Genomic DNA, 15355 nt, shown 5'->3' with positions numbered 1-15355 from the left:
CACACACACACACACAAAGAAATATCCACACGCACACACACCCCAAAAAAGGAGGGATTCCCCTTTGATCACCAGGCTATGCTGGAGATCAAGGACAAATGTTTGATGGTCAGGGCTGTAATAAAGGGAGAAACTAGGTGGCAGTGAACTGGTAGGAACCAGCTTTTTGTTTAAAAAAATAGTAGGCACTGCTTTTGGTAAGACAGTTTCAAATTTAAGCAGATTGTTTTAAAAACATTAATAAAAGGATGTGTTCTTCAAATATCTCCATATCTAGTCATAATCAAACAACAAAGGATCAAACAACAAATGATTATGAATACTACCAACATATAATTTGAGCTGATGCTCATCTTTGCAATCTTGTTTGCAACAGGATTTGAGCCCCAGCTCCACTTTCATTATAAAAAAAAAAAAATCCCTGGTGGTTTCCTTCCAATCATAGTACCCAGGCCAAGCGTGCTTATGCACTATGGAATGTGGATGAAATGGATTTGTAAACCAACTTTCCTGCATGGTGCTGAATCAGTTCAGAAATCTTATATAAATGCATTTAAATTGCTTTCGTGGATTTTAAACACACCAATAGCAGAAGAGTGAATGAAAAACACATTGAGTAGCACATATGAGTTTGGTCTCAGTATGTTGGAGCTAGGGGGCCTTCATTGATACAGACTCCATCACATGCAGGACGACAACAACAATTGATAGGATGGATTATTAATTCTTTTAGAGTTTGAGGGAAAAACCCCCACATTTTTCTTCAAGTATAGTGGATTTCAGTTTTGCTTTCACAAGCTATTTCACATCCATGGGCTATTAAACCTTGGCAACCTCTGTGGAGCTGTCCATAGTGACCATCTGTAGACTAAAACTTTGCCCCCAATGTGCTATTATAATGGCCATTTCCTATTTATCTAGTTAGTACACTTTTATCCTGTCCTTCCCCCATGGTTCTCAAGGCAACGTACATGATTCTCCTCTCCTCTGTTTTGTTCCTATCACAAACTGTTAAGTCATAGAGAATGTGACCTGCCCAAGGTCACTCATTGAACTTCATGGCTAAGTTTGGGATTTGAACCCAGGTATCCCTGGGGGTTCTGGTCTGACTGTCCACTACACCACCTGGGGCTCAATTAACTCATTTTATAAAAGGTAGACTAGATGAATTTACTTTTAAAAAAATCTGGAGGCTAAGAGCTTGATTGTTGAAGATTAGTAGGAGATGTGGTGCATTTGAAATATGCTTTCTTTGATTCATAGACACCACTCTACTTGCCCTGGGCAATGTGAGGCTTTTCTGAGAGCTCCCCAGCCATCATCTTCAGGAAGTTGTGGTGGGGTAGGGGTAAGTCTCAATGTTCCTCCCACCCATCTGATCAGGTCACCATTTTGGAGTACTTGTTGCCTGCAATAGATGGCAGCAACAGACCCTTTCCAACTTGATCAGAATTGCAGTTAGGTGCCAGCCACTGTAAACTAGACATACTCTCTCTCTTTCTCATTCCCTACTTGAAAGAGGCTTGAGTAAGAATCTAGAGTATCAAGGGACAGGCATGAGAGGCCTCAGTAAGCAGAGGAAGAATTTATACTAGAACATCATTATGTATGATGGTGTCTGGAAAGCCTGGCGAACTAATAAAAATGTGTATGGATGGATTTCATCTATTAATCACAAGCAGATATAGGATAATGCGAGTCATTCTAAGACAGTTTGCACAGGGAAATCTGGCAGTGCAGATTTATTTGTCAGTTATTTTTTAAAGATGTAATTGATTTATCTTTGGGGGGGGGGGGGGCTCATGGAAGAATTTTCTTCCAGTCAGATTGACTTGTGTAGTTCTATGATTCTTTTGCAATACTTTCATTTTACACAACAGATAGAGTTGTCAGCTCTGAGTCTGGAAATATTTGGAGGGTGGAGCCTAGAGAGGGCAGGGTTTGGGAAGGGGAGGGACCTTAACAGGGTATGATGCCATTTTCTCTGGGGGAACTGATCTTGGTCATCTAGAAACCAACTGTAATAGTGGGAGATCTCCAGGTGCTACCTGGAGGGTGGCAATGCTAACGATGAAGAGCAATCACAAGCAGTAAAGGCTTCTTTATGTGGTGAAAATTCCTGTCTCCATTGGGATTTTTGTTGTTGTTGTTAAGAAGTCTTTGTCTCCTGTGCTGATCGCCTTTACACTTTAGTGTAAGAAAAGTGTTACAGACCTATATGTAAAATGTAGGCCCACCCTAATGCATCTGGGTTGCCTTTTACCTTTCATCATTGCATGTAGCTAGCCTGTTTCTTTTGAGTGGCTGCTTTTTTAAAAAAGAGATCTGGGGTTTTGTATGCTCTGAAAGCATTGCTCTGCTGTGCAGCTTCTATCTGCTTGTGATATACTCCTTTCTGTAGATATGTGTGGGCTGATGCATGGATGGAGCCAACTCCTGGTGGGGAGTAGGACTTGATGGAAGACTCACAAATAGGGATGGGCATGAACCACAAAAATGCTTCCATATCAATTGAACTGAGTTTGTGAGATTTGTGCTGAAGCAGCTGAGCTGTGGGGGCAGCCTGTTCCTCACAGCTCAGCTGTTTAAAAAGGCTGTCCAGGAAAGCCCCTTTAAACGGCTGATCTACATGATCTGCATGGAACAAACTGTCTGTGTGGCTCAGCTGTTTAAAGGGGCTTTCAGGGGTTGGCTGCCCAAGAAAGCCCCTTTAAACAGCTGAGCCATGGAGTTCTGTGCAGATCAGCAGTTTAAAGGGGCTTTCAGGGACTGCTGTCTAAGAAAATCCCTTTAAACAGTTGAGCCATTTGAAACAGTTTGCTCTTCATGGATCAGCTGTTTAAAGGGTCTTTCTCCAGTGGTCCCTGTTAGTGGGACGGTCCAAAACTGTTGGGAGTAGGCTCCTCCTCCGGAAACAGGATCGTTGATCATTTGACCCGGCCTGGGAGAGGGGCCACTCCGTTGGAAACTCTCCAAACGGCCCTGTTACGAGACAGGACGTGTTCGTTGTGCGTCGGAGCACAGTGATCCGCAGAACGAGGTCTCCTTGCGGGAAAGTCTCTGCCACCTAGTTCTTCAGCTGCAACAGCAGCGGGCAGAGCATTTTACCGCCAGGGTGGGGTTCTACCCAGCAAAGGCGGCACAACTGGGCACTGCCACGGAGAGCGAGGTCACCCCTCCTAAGCCTGTTGAGGCGGGGGGGGGGGGAGAGCAGCAAGTCCAACTTTGCGGTCCCACGCAGCGCCGGCAGGCATAGTGCAGACGACCGAAGTCCAGCATGGCCGAGAGCACTTGGTGGTTCACTCAGACAGCATGTCTACTCGAGAGGATGTGGTAAGTTGTCTGAGGGAGAGCGGAAAAGCTCATTGTGATGCGGACAGGTTTTTTTGCTTGGGACGGGCTCCGCTGGGATGAGGGAAGCCCACCCGGTAGCTTACAGCAGTTTCCCAGGACCCCTCCTGAATGGGGGTGGGTAAAGGCTTATGCTGTAGCAGGCCTCTCCAACTCAGGCGCGGTTAGCGTGGCCTGGGGGGGGGGGCGGTTCTTTACTAAGCAGGTCACCATTTTAGGCAGTTAGCCTGGTAACGGAGGCTTCTCCCTCTCCCCTTTCACTTTCGTTTCAGCCTTCTCCTGTAGCTGAGATGGCTGACGGACGGGGACAGACTAGTGAGACAGGCTCAACCAGTGATTTTTCCATCCCAAAGTACTCAGGATCCGCTTCCGAAAAAGATCAAGAGGATTCTGAATTGGATTTAACTGGAGAGGATGCCAAGCTTAACTTACTCACTTGATTAAAAAGAGAATTGAGCAAGGAGTTTGCCCCTGCCCGAGGCTCTACTGTGCCTTCTCACCCCCAGAAAAGGTAGAGGCAAGCAGTTCTAGATATTACCATAGTTCCTACAGACCCAAAGAAAGCAAAATTGGGTATGAGCTTGGACTCTCCTTGTGATAGTTCTCAGGAGGAAGAGGAGCCTGACTCTTCAGCAGATTCCTCTGCAAAAGAGGAAGGGGAACTCTCTGAGGAGGAGGATGCTACTCCTTCAGTGAAATCTAGGATTTTTCCAGTGGAATATTATTCTAAACTGCTCCCTAAAGTCCTCAGGGAACTGGACTTTACTGCCACACCCAGAGAGAAGGCAGAATTGGACCCTGACCTGCCCGTAGGCTCAGGGAAGATGATGCCCAAAGTGGGGGTTTCTCAGACCAGTGTGCCCTTGCCTGCCCCCTTTTTTAGTCTTATTAAGGCGGAGTGGGAACACCCGGCTAAGCCGAAATCTAACCCACATCTGTTTTCCAAACCATATGGGTTGAGTCCAGAGGCTACTAAACGGCTGAAATTGCCCGTAGTGGACGATCCTGTAAATAGTTTATTATCCACATCTGTGCTTCCCATGGATGCGGATGGGCTACCCAAGGATGCCTGCGATAAACGGACGGAACAGGCATTATGAAAGGACTTTGAAGCCTCAGCTTGGTCCATCCGCGCATCTTCAGCGGGGTCACTGTTTGCACGCGCAGTATATACCTTGGCATCCAACTTGGCCTCAGCAGATAGTGATGCGCCAAAGGAATTCAAGGATGAGCTTAAGAAAATAGCCTTGGGCACAGCATTTATTGCAGATGTGACCCTAGACGCAATGCAGTTGTCCGCAAGTCCCTTTTGGGACTCCAAAAAATTCTCCCAGTCTTCGGGTTTTAAGCCTTTCCGAGGGAAGTGGAAGTCTCGCAGTTGGGATGCTAAATCCTTTTCTAGCTGAAGCGACAAGGGAAACAAAAGTGACTCCAAAAAGGGAGGGTCACAATGACTATGCCAGAAGTCCAGAGCTGCTTCCTATCGGGGGGCGGCTACAGTTTTTTGCAGACCAATGGAGGGTGTCGGTTGCAGACCAATGGGTGATAGACACGGTATCCAAGGGCTATGCCTTAGAACTGGAATCTTTCCCACATCAGAGGTTTCGTTCAGTCCCGAGAAAACGAGACCCGACCATGCACCAGGGGATGTTGGGCGCCATTCAACATCTACTGGACATCAGGGCTATAGAACCCGTACCTGTGACTCAGAGAGGTCAAGGGGTGTATTCCATTTTATTCCTGGTGCCAAAGAAGAACGGCGATGTCTGGGCCATTCTAGACTTGAAATGGGTAAATCGATTTGTGAAAACAAAAAAGTTTTGGATGGAGACTTTGCGTTCCATTCTATTGGCAGTTCAAGAATGAGAATACCTGACGTCCATCGATCTGTCCGAGGCATATTTGCATGTTCCCATTCGACCAAGTCACAGATGGTTCCTCAAGTTTGCGTACAATGGGAAGCACTTCCAGTACCAGGCTTTGCCATTTGGGCTCAAGTCTTCCCCGCAAGTGTTTACAAAGATCCTGGTGGCTTTGGTAGCTCATTTACGGATGGGGGGCTTGGCTCTTCATCCGTATCTGGACGATCCCTTGGTCAGGGCCCCTTCCTTCCAGCAGAGCCTGGAGGTCACCAATCAAACTATTAAAATACTTCAGGACCATGGTTTCATGGTCAACAGGACAAAGAGCAACCTTATTCCGACATAAGAAATAGTGCATCTGGGTGTTATGATCAATACTCAAAGGCACAAAGTGTTTTTGTCGGAAGAACGACAGGTGAACCTCAGATCATTGTTGGAGGAGGTATTGTCCCTAAATCGGGTGCCTGTGATGACTCTAGCAAAGCTTTTAGGGGTTCTGGTGTCGTGCCAGGATGTACTCTCTTGGGCGCGTTTCCACCTACAGCCCTTACAATGCTTCCCGATCCCTTATCAGCAGGTGATAGCTCGCAAGCTACACAAGCTAGTGTTTCTTCCACCGGAGCTGCGAATGCAACTTCAGTGGTGGCTGGAACCATCCCGTTTTCAGCAAGGAGTGTCAATGAAGGAGCCACAGAGGATAGTGGCAACTACAGACTCCAGCCTCTCTGGCTGGGGAGCGCATTCTCAAGGGATGATGATTCAAGGTCAGTGGTCCCTGACGGAGTCCCGTCAGAGCATCAACCTGCTGGAGCTGAGGGCAATTTGGCTGGGTTTGTTACATTTTCAGACAACACTGCAGGGGAGTCACGGGTTAGTGAAGACAGACAACATGACAGCCAAAGCTTATGTCAACTGGCAAGGCGGGACCAGAATCAGGAAACTGTGCAGCGAGGCCAACAGCTTACTGGATTGGGCAGAGAAGTATCTGTTATCCATAAAGGCAATTCATGTAGCCGGGAAGGACAACAGGCTGGCAGATTGGCTCAGCAGACAGAGGCTGGATCAGACGGAATGGCCACTGGACAAGGCGGTGTTCCAGTCTCTTCAGCACAGATATGGCAGAGTGACTGTGGATTTATTTGCAACCGCGGACAATCATCAAGTGCGACGGTTTTTCGCCAAACAGAAGGATGATCAGGCAGTGGGCATAGACACTCTAAACTGCGACTGGCCAGACGGTCTTCTGTATGCCTTCCGTCCACTGTAGCTGATTCCCCAGTTGGTTCACAAGATTCGTCAGCAAACAGCGGAGCTCATCCTGGTTGCTCCCTTCTGGCCGAGACGGGGGTGGTTTCAAGACCTCATGCGGCTGTCGACGGAGAAGCCTTGGCGTCTCTTAGCATCCGAGACATTGCTGAGACAAGGGGCAGTTTGCCATCCTCAGCCGGACATGTTACAGTTAACTGCGTGGAGGTTGAGCGGTCGCAGTTAGTTAAGTTGGGGTTTGACAAATCTGTGATTGACAATATGTTGGCATCCAGAAAATGTTCTGCCACTTGGGTGTATAATAACACTTGGCGTGTCTTTTCCAGCTGGTTCGTGGAAAGGGAAAGGGGTTACCAGTGCGGAAGTAGGCAGGTGTAGGCACCCTTTGTAGGCAGGTGGCAGCTATTTCTGCTGTCCGTGGAGCAAAAAAAGGGAGTTCCTTGTCATTGCATCCGCATGTTAAGCGGGTTTTGAGGAGGGTGTCCCTGTTGAATCCCCCTACTGTACATAGGTTTCCTACATAGAAGTTAAATGTGGTGCTGAAGGCATTATGTCATGTACCTTTTGAGCCCATGGCTACTTGTAGCCTGAAGGATCTTACCCTTAAAATGCTGTTTTTAGTTGGGATTACCTCTGCCCACAGGGTATGAGTTGCAGGCTCTGTCCATGGATAAAGATCTTTGTACCTTTCATGAGGACAGGGTAGTGTTGAGACCTGATCCGACATTTATGCCTGAAGTGAATTCAGTTTTTCACCAGTCTCAGGACTTGGTATTACCCTCATTCTGTCCCAATCCCAAACATGAGAAGGAAAAGGAGTGGCATCAGTTAGATGTTAAGCGTACCTTGAGTTTTTATATAGACAGAACCAAGGATTTTAGGAGGTCAGATTCCTTGTTTGTTTCCTTTAATTGGGAACAAACCGGTTACTTCTTCAACCCTGAGCAGGTGGTTGGGGCGATATATTTCTGCAGCATACACGGCGTCAGGGTTAAAGCCTCCAGGAGGAATTACGGCTAATTCCTTACGAGGAGCGGCCACATCTGCAGTGTACGAGTCCTTCTCGTCCCTTGAAAGCATTTGTAGAGCAGCCACCTGGAGTTCGGCTCATTCGTTCACCAGGCATTATAAGGTGGATAGGTGGGCATCCGCTGAAGCGGCCTTTGGCCGCAAGGTGCTACAACAGGTTATACATTAAATGTAGTGGTTCCCGCCCGGGGTACATATTGCTTTTGTATGTCCCAACAGTTTTGGACCGTCCCACTACCAGGGATCACCGGAGAATGGAAAATTGGAAGCTCTTACCATGAAGCTTCCTTCTCGGTGGTCCTGGATTGGGACGGTCCATCCCACCTGGTGTTGTACCTTGCTCCAGGCTGGTAGCTGTGGGAGCTTGGTTGTGGGGGTACTGGGGCACTGGTAGCGGAAGTTTCTTATTGGTTGCAGTTTCTTCTGCTGTTGCAGTTATTAAAATGGTGTTGCATCATTATGGTCTCTGAGTGGTTTGTTACCACGATGCAGAGTTTGTTTTATAGAATTCTACTGATGGGGGAGCATGGTTTTTATATGGACTGGAGAGTTTCCAATGGAGCGGCCCCTCCACCAGGCCAGATCAAATGATCAACGACCCTGTTTCCAGAGGAGGAGCCTACTCCCAACAGTTTTGGACCATCCCATTCCAGGACCACTGAGAAGGAAGCTTCATGGTAAGAGCTTCCAATCTTCCGTTTTTGGGCGGGCAGTCCCAGGCTCAGAGCCATTTGAACTCCTGCTTTCTGCTCCCTGTGGCTTTTTGCAGTGAGCAGAAAACAGTGGTTTAAATGGCTGTGAGCCATTTAAATCAAACAACTGAGTGACAGGGAGCCCCCTGCTGCTCAGCTGTTTTTTGTAAAGAGCCCAAGCTTTTTGCTTTTCATGAACTTCATCAACATTTCTGAAAGTTCATGGTGGTTCTTCAGTTCATGCTTCACAAACCACAAACCATCCAAAATTTGTGATGAACCTTAGTTCATCAGCTAGTTCATGCCCATCCCTATGTGCAAATAAACCCACAAGGGGATAATTGTAATAGCTCATTTGGCTGCACACTGTGGCATATTAGTGACCTAAAAGAGAGAGGAATCCCTATTTTTAAAAGCTTTTCTCACCGGTCTCACAGATTAGAGTCTCTGTATGATATTGTTTTTCTTCCTTGTCTTTTTTGTAACTTGTAGTGGCTTTTGGCCAAAAGCAAAAAAAAAAAAGGACTGCCTGGTCTGAACCTAGATGTGATTCTTACTCAGTGCAAGCAAGTAGGAGAGTAGCTAGTTCCCATTTCTGCTCTACAGTCCCTTCCAACTCAGATGCCACTACTTTAACAAGCTGCTTAGCTCTCTGGGTAGTGCTGTCAGTGGATATGGCAGTGCTTAGGCAGTTCCATAGTTTTCTATGATGCTGATGGACCTTTTAAAATTGCATTGCTCTTAGGGAAGTTTGTGACTTATGGTAGAATGAATTTTTTACATGCAGAATGTCCCAGGTTCGATCCCAGGTAAAGGATTTCAGGTAGAAGACTTTGGGGTAAGAAGTTTCTTTGAGACTCTGGAGAGTCAGTGCTAGTCAATGTAGAATGAAATAGATTGATAAATTTCCCAAGTCTATATCAGAAGACTTGAGTAAAATATGCTCCCATCAACATAGTTTACTGCTAAATAAAGATTTTAATTTTCACAAGTTTGCCCTTTTCTCATTTGTGATTTCTGCCCCCACCCCAATAACCAAATTGTTCTGGAAAGCCAACTTCTATTTTCTGAAATCAGTACACCATTTGATTTTAATTTTGTTTCCCTGATGTTAAAACATTATTGACGAATGAACCCACACGGCATTTCTGATGCATGGGAAATATTTCTCAAAAGCAAAATTCCAATAGCTCTGCTGAAGAGAGACAGAGAAAAGAAAGTGCCATCAGAGGCCTCTAGTGACAGCCTACCTTCTGTGTTACTCTCAATCGGCATCTTCATTTTCACACATGCGCTTTCTGGCGATTGGAGTAATGAAAGGAACGATGTCTGTTTCCCATGTCTTTGATTCTGCCCCTCATTATTTTAATCCCTTTTCAATCTGTTCTGGATTTGGCCCAACAAGAATAAGCAAATCCCTTCTACGGAGTTCTTAATTGATATTTTCTTCAACTCTCCTCAACAGTAGCTATTTTGGCATCCAGGAAAGATTTGGTGTCATCCGAGTGGTAGAAAATATATTTTAATCTTTTCACAGCAGCAGCATTTCAAAGACGTAGCATTTGGGGTGGCAGATGGGGTGGCAAAGAAGTTGCCTAAAGGGGCAGGGCACTGATCTAGTCGCCGCAGGAACTTTTCAATTAAAAGATGAAAGATTTTGCAGTTTTGAGGCATTAGAGAGAGATGCCTTGTATCCATCATGCAGCATCCATATCAATATTGAAGAGCTGGCGATATTTTGAAAAGGGCTGTGAGTGCATTCTCATCCGACTTTGAATTAGCTGAGGGAGAGTCAACCTGAAAAAGCCACCATTCCTCCGTACTGTCTTCATAAAGGGCATGCCTCTTTAGCAAAATGACAGCATCATCTTCTGGCATGATGGGATAGATTTTCAAAGATGCTTCATTGTTCATTCATGCCTGTGCAACCTTTCGACTCGACTGTTGTAACACTTTTTGTCTTGTGTGGCTGCCCTTGAAGAGGCACATGATGGACTGCTGGGAGTATAGTAGCAGCATACTGGCAATTAAACTGGCTTCTAATCTCCTTCCAACCATATCCTGTTTACCCAGTCAGCCAACAAAAACTCAAAACAGGCCTTATGTCTATTAAGAAACACTACATTATAAACTACTTCTATTTTCTTTGTTAACCAAGGGCAGATTCTGAATCTTGCATTCTCTGTCTGCCTAGAGAAATATTGGCCCTGTGCAGATATTTCATCTGTGCACACATAAGGGCAGGGGGTGGGGTGAGAAATCTGCCACAAACCTTCATGCATTTGAGATGCTGGCTGCAAGGGAGACTCCATGCATGTATTCTCCAGTAGGCATAGAATTTGCGCACATAATATGTCCCTTTTTTTACAGGCACAGATCACAGAGTTTATGTGTATTGTCATGCATGTATGTAGAATACTGGGCAGACAGGAGCAGGACCTCAAATATGTGGAAGTTACACCCATCGGGTGAACTCACCATAAACATTCAGCTATACACATATAGTATCATAGAATCATCGAGTTGGAAGGGACCTCCAGGGTCATCTAGTCCAACCCCCTGCACAATGCAGGGAATTCACAAATACCTCCCCCTAAATTCACAGGATTTTCATTGCTGTCAAATGGTCATCTAGCCTCTGTTTAAAAACCTCCAAGGAAGAAGAGCCCACTACCTCCCGAGGAAGCCTGTTCCACTGAGGAACTGCTCTAGCAGTCAGAAAATTCTTCCTAATGTTCAGCCAGAAACTCTTTTGATTTCATTTCAACCCACTGGTTCTGCACAGCATTATTGGTGATTGCATAATTTCTTTTCCCACAGAGGTCTGACAAATCCTAAGACTTGTCTTCATTCAGAAACAATATAAGATATTTAAATTTTGGAAAGTGATGTATTTGGGATGGAGATATATATATATATATATATATATATATATATATATATATATATATATATATATATATATATATATATATATATATATATATATATATGAGTGATTTTTAAATATTTTGGCATAAATATGTTAGTATTTGTCATTATTTTATCATACCTTAAGGCATTTTGACTCTTCGTTATATGGCATAGCATAATTTAGCTACCTGAACATGTGGAAAATTACTTGCCTCGTGACTTATTGTGAATTGAAGAGTCAGAGAATTTATTCTCTGTTGCCAGTGTATAACTCTATAATTCTATGAAATTTTCCTCCTTATAGAATTAACTGCCCAGTGTTCACCTAAAAAGAACAGCCTTACATTTCTTACCGAAGGTGGACAGCATAGGGGTGCTCCACCCTACTGGGAGGGCATTACTTAACGCTAGAGCCGCAACTGAAAATCTGGTTGGTTGGTTGACCGTTCAAAGGGAGGGTTTTACTAGGAGTCCTGGAAGGATCTGAGGTAGCAAAATATCTTATACCAGGAAAGACAGTCTTTCACATAAACTGGACCAGATTGTTTAGGAACTTACACTCATTTATTATGAGGGCTGGATCTGACATAAATGAGACCCTGTCGGGCCAGGCCATGTGTGTACCTATTTAAGATTAGGTAGCAGAGATAAACTTTTATAAAGGACACAGACAAAAAGATATAAAAAATACTTAAAACATGCTTAAAACATTGCCATGCTCATCTTAAAGGTGCTTTCTTTGTATTTCTCCCATAAGATCCAGGGAACTAGGCAAAGCAAGGTCTACCTCCCCCCTTCCTCCCTAAGGGAGGAGTCTCAGCCACTTGAGAATATAGAGGTTTTGCTCTGTAACTCCTGTGTGATTGAGCAAGCCTTGCAAAGCAAGCTGTGACACAAAAGGAAGCAAGAGAGAGGGAGAAGGAAGCAGACAACAGCCAGTTGTTGGGGAGGGGCTGATAGGAGCCCTCCAGGGGCCTGATTCAGCCCCCAGGCCACATGTTTGACACCCCTGATCTAAACCAACGCTTTGAATTGGACCCATAAATCAGTGCAGCTTTTCCAAGACATGAGTCTTGGAAATCAATATAACCAATTGGATCCAATTGATGACCTTGATCTCCCCTGCCCACGCTACTTGGGTGAACTGTCCTCAAGAGCCATCCTGGCATCTGCTTGAAGGGGCTCTGCTGTTACTTTGTTATGCCCTGCACCAGTAGGAGACATTGATGGGTGCTAGAGATGGTTGTGTGCTGTGCTGTTTAAAACTTGTATTTATTGTTGTTATTTCATTGCTGTGACCCACTCTGAGCCTTCTTGTGAGGAGGGTGGAATAGAAACCCAAAGATAAGATAAATATAATTGTCTGATACTGCATCAATTTTAACTTCCACATAGTCTTCAAGAGTACATACGGCAATGCAGTAGTCTAGCCTCAAGGCTACAGAAGCATGGATCAATTTGACTACAGCTCAGGAAGCAAAAGGACTTGTACATTAAATGCAGCCAACAGAATGCAGTCTTGGCCTCTGTAGTTACTGGATCTTCTGACAAAAGTGTGAAATCTAATAATAGCCCAAAGCTTTTTAAAGAGATGATCAAAGTCAACACCACCCTATCCAAAGTGGATAGGAAATCCCTGCCAAAGTCTGCATCTTACTGACCACCATCACTTCCATTTTGTCTGGATTCAAATGTATCTTGTTCTCCCTCAGCTTCTTGACCACACTCTCCAGACAGTGGTCCAGTATGGGGATCGCCGCCCTCAATGCATTACTCAAAGAAATAAAAAAAAAGCTTAGATTCAGCATATTGATGGCATACAGCTTTGAAACTTTGGATAATCTCATTCAAAGGTCTTCATCATTCACCATGGTTTTGTGGGTATGATCAGGCAAAAAAGACTGAAACCACGTTATTATTTGTTCATTTATTAAGTTTGATATTTAGACCACCCTCCCCCATGGGACAAGGCTGAGGGAGGTGAACATCAGGAATCTTTACATGATTATAATCAAAGGTTTACAGTTGTAAAAATGCAGCAATAAAGAACCAATGAGATGGCAGTGAAACTACCACTGCCTTGGGGGGCGGGGCAGGAGAAGCAGGAGTGCCAGCCATTGTTGTCCTCAACCAAATGCCTGGCAGAACATCTTTGCCTTGCATGCTTTGCAGAACTGCATTAAGTCCCACAGGGCACTGATGTCATAGGGCAGAGAGTTCAACCAGGACAGGGACAGGGCTGAGAATGCCCTGGCCCTGATCAGGGACAGCCAGATGTTTCTCAGGTTGGGAATTACTAGCAGGTTCCTGTCAGCCGAGCATAAGACCCTTCAGGGGGTAAACGAGAGAGGCAGCCCCGAAGATACACCATACTTCTCAACCCTGCTGTCTTCTCAAAATGCTCCAGTAATATCAAATGGTCCATTGTGTCAGATTCAGCAAAAAGATCTTACAAAACAAAAAGGGACACATCATCTTCATCCAGCTGTATTCAGAGACTACCCACCATGGCTCATTAGGAACTCAGTGATGTCTCTCTCAGCTGTTTTTTCCCAATGCTACAAGTCACAGAGGCTAATAATTGGCCATGATCTCCCTGTAAAGAGGGGCTTATTTAGAAAAGGATGAATAATCAGTTTCTTTATGGACTTTGGAAACTCAACTCTCGGTAATGAATTTTTAATAGTGGAAAACAGTGGATCTTTCAAATTGTCTCTACAAGGTTTAATTAACTAGGTAGGTCAGCAGTCCAGACTACATGTTACTGTCTTTAGAAGCCCAAGGATCTTATCACATTATTCAGGGGGACCAATCCAAAACTATCCTTGCAGTAGTAACAAGATGGGTGCTTCTGGCATCTCTGCTACCAGACTTGTCTCCAAACTGGGAAGATTCAATCTCTGATATTTTATCAACAAAAGAAAAGGCAAAATCATCACAGTTTATGGCCAGATTCCTATGAGACTAACTTCTAGGAATCTATCAATTGCAAAGTAGTCAAAGCAGTTGCACCAATGCAATTTAGCTGACATAATCAGAGCAGAGCAAAGGTTTTTTTCACCACTATCTCCATCAGCTCTAATAGGCTCCATGGTGTGCTTTGTTTAACTCAGCATGACTTTTCTGCCACCAATGCTCTGGTAATTCTTTAACCTTCTTCACATCCCCATCTCCTTAATAAACCAGTGATCTGGGCTTCTCTTCTAGGATAACATATGAAGGCTAGGAGTGATTCTTATCAATTGCCCACGACAGCCTGGCATCCTAGGCCTCAGCTAAGGCATCAGTGGAGTCATCATGGTGGTTCTCAAAAATTCCCCAATAGTTTCCTGTAATAGTTTCGTACTGGATTCATTAGTCTGTGGACTGTCCTAATCAGCCCTCTTTGTTGCAGGAGGGAGGTGCTATAACCAACTGGGCCTGGTTAGATAATGTTCTAATAATGACATGGGCAAAACATTCAACTGCATTATCAGGCAACAATTTTCATGCCTAACACCAAAGGTTTAATCTAACACATGGCCTTTCTCATGTGTAAGGCCTATTACAATCTGAGATGCACTTAAGGTTCCTACATTGGTGATGAACACTTCAGAATAGCTTGAGAAGGTAGCCTCAACATGAATGTTAAAGGACCCCAGAAGAACTTGTTCTGGGGTCCTAAACTGCAGGTCCTAGCCCACCTCCACAAGCTCAGCCAGGGCTCGTACTGATGAGCTAGGCAGACAGTACAGCAGTAAGAGACTCAGGCAGTCCCTGATACCCAACACAAGGGGAATAAATCAGTAGCTGCAAACATCTGTGTCAGGAATCCATGAAAGGAGAAAGACACATCCACATCCATTGGTCCTTCAGAGAGCCAGTTGGGTGTAGTGGTTAAGTGTGTGGGACTCTTATCTGGGAGTACCGGGTTTGATTCCCCACTCCTCCACTTGCACCTGCTGGAATGGCCTTGGGTCAGTCATAGCTCTGGCAGAGGTTGTCCTTGAAAGGGCAGCTGCTGTGAGAGCCTTCTCAGCCCCACCCACCTCACAGGGTGTCTGTTTGGGAGGATAAGATATAAGAGATTGTAAGCTGCTCTGAGTCTCTGATTCAGAGAGAAGGGCAGGGTATAAATCTAAAGTTCTTCTCCTTCATGTCTCATGAGAGACTGAAAACCTGGCTGGGGTAATTAGTGATATATTTACATTGTCAGATTCATCAAGCTAGGTCTCAGTCATATATAATTAGTCAGCTCCCCCA

The 15355-nt window shown here is 44.9% G+C and overlaps 1 protein-coding gene across 20 annotated transcripts in view; it reads left to right on the top strand.

Annotated features, from left to right (window-relative positions):
- Positions 1 to 15355, top strand: part of CADPS (calcium dependent secretion activator) — a 625900-nt gene that overhangs the window by 426856 nt on the left and 183689 nt on the right. The window lies entirely within an intron of this gene.

Source organism: Heteronotia binoei, chromosome 5, assembly GCF_032191835.1.
Source record: "Heteronotia binoei isolate CCM8104 ecotype False Entrance Well chromosome 5, APGP_CSIRO_Hbin_v1, whole genome shotgun sequence".
NCBI lineage: Eukaryota > Metazoa > Chordata > Lepidosauria > Squamata > Gekkonidae > Heteronotia > Heteronotia binoei.
The sequence above is the reverse complement of the archived record's forward strand: the minus strand, read 5'-3'. Positions and strand labels throughout refer to the sequence as shown.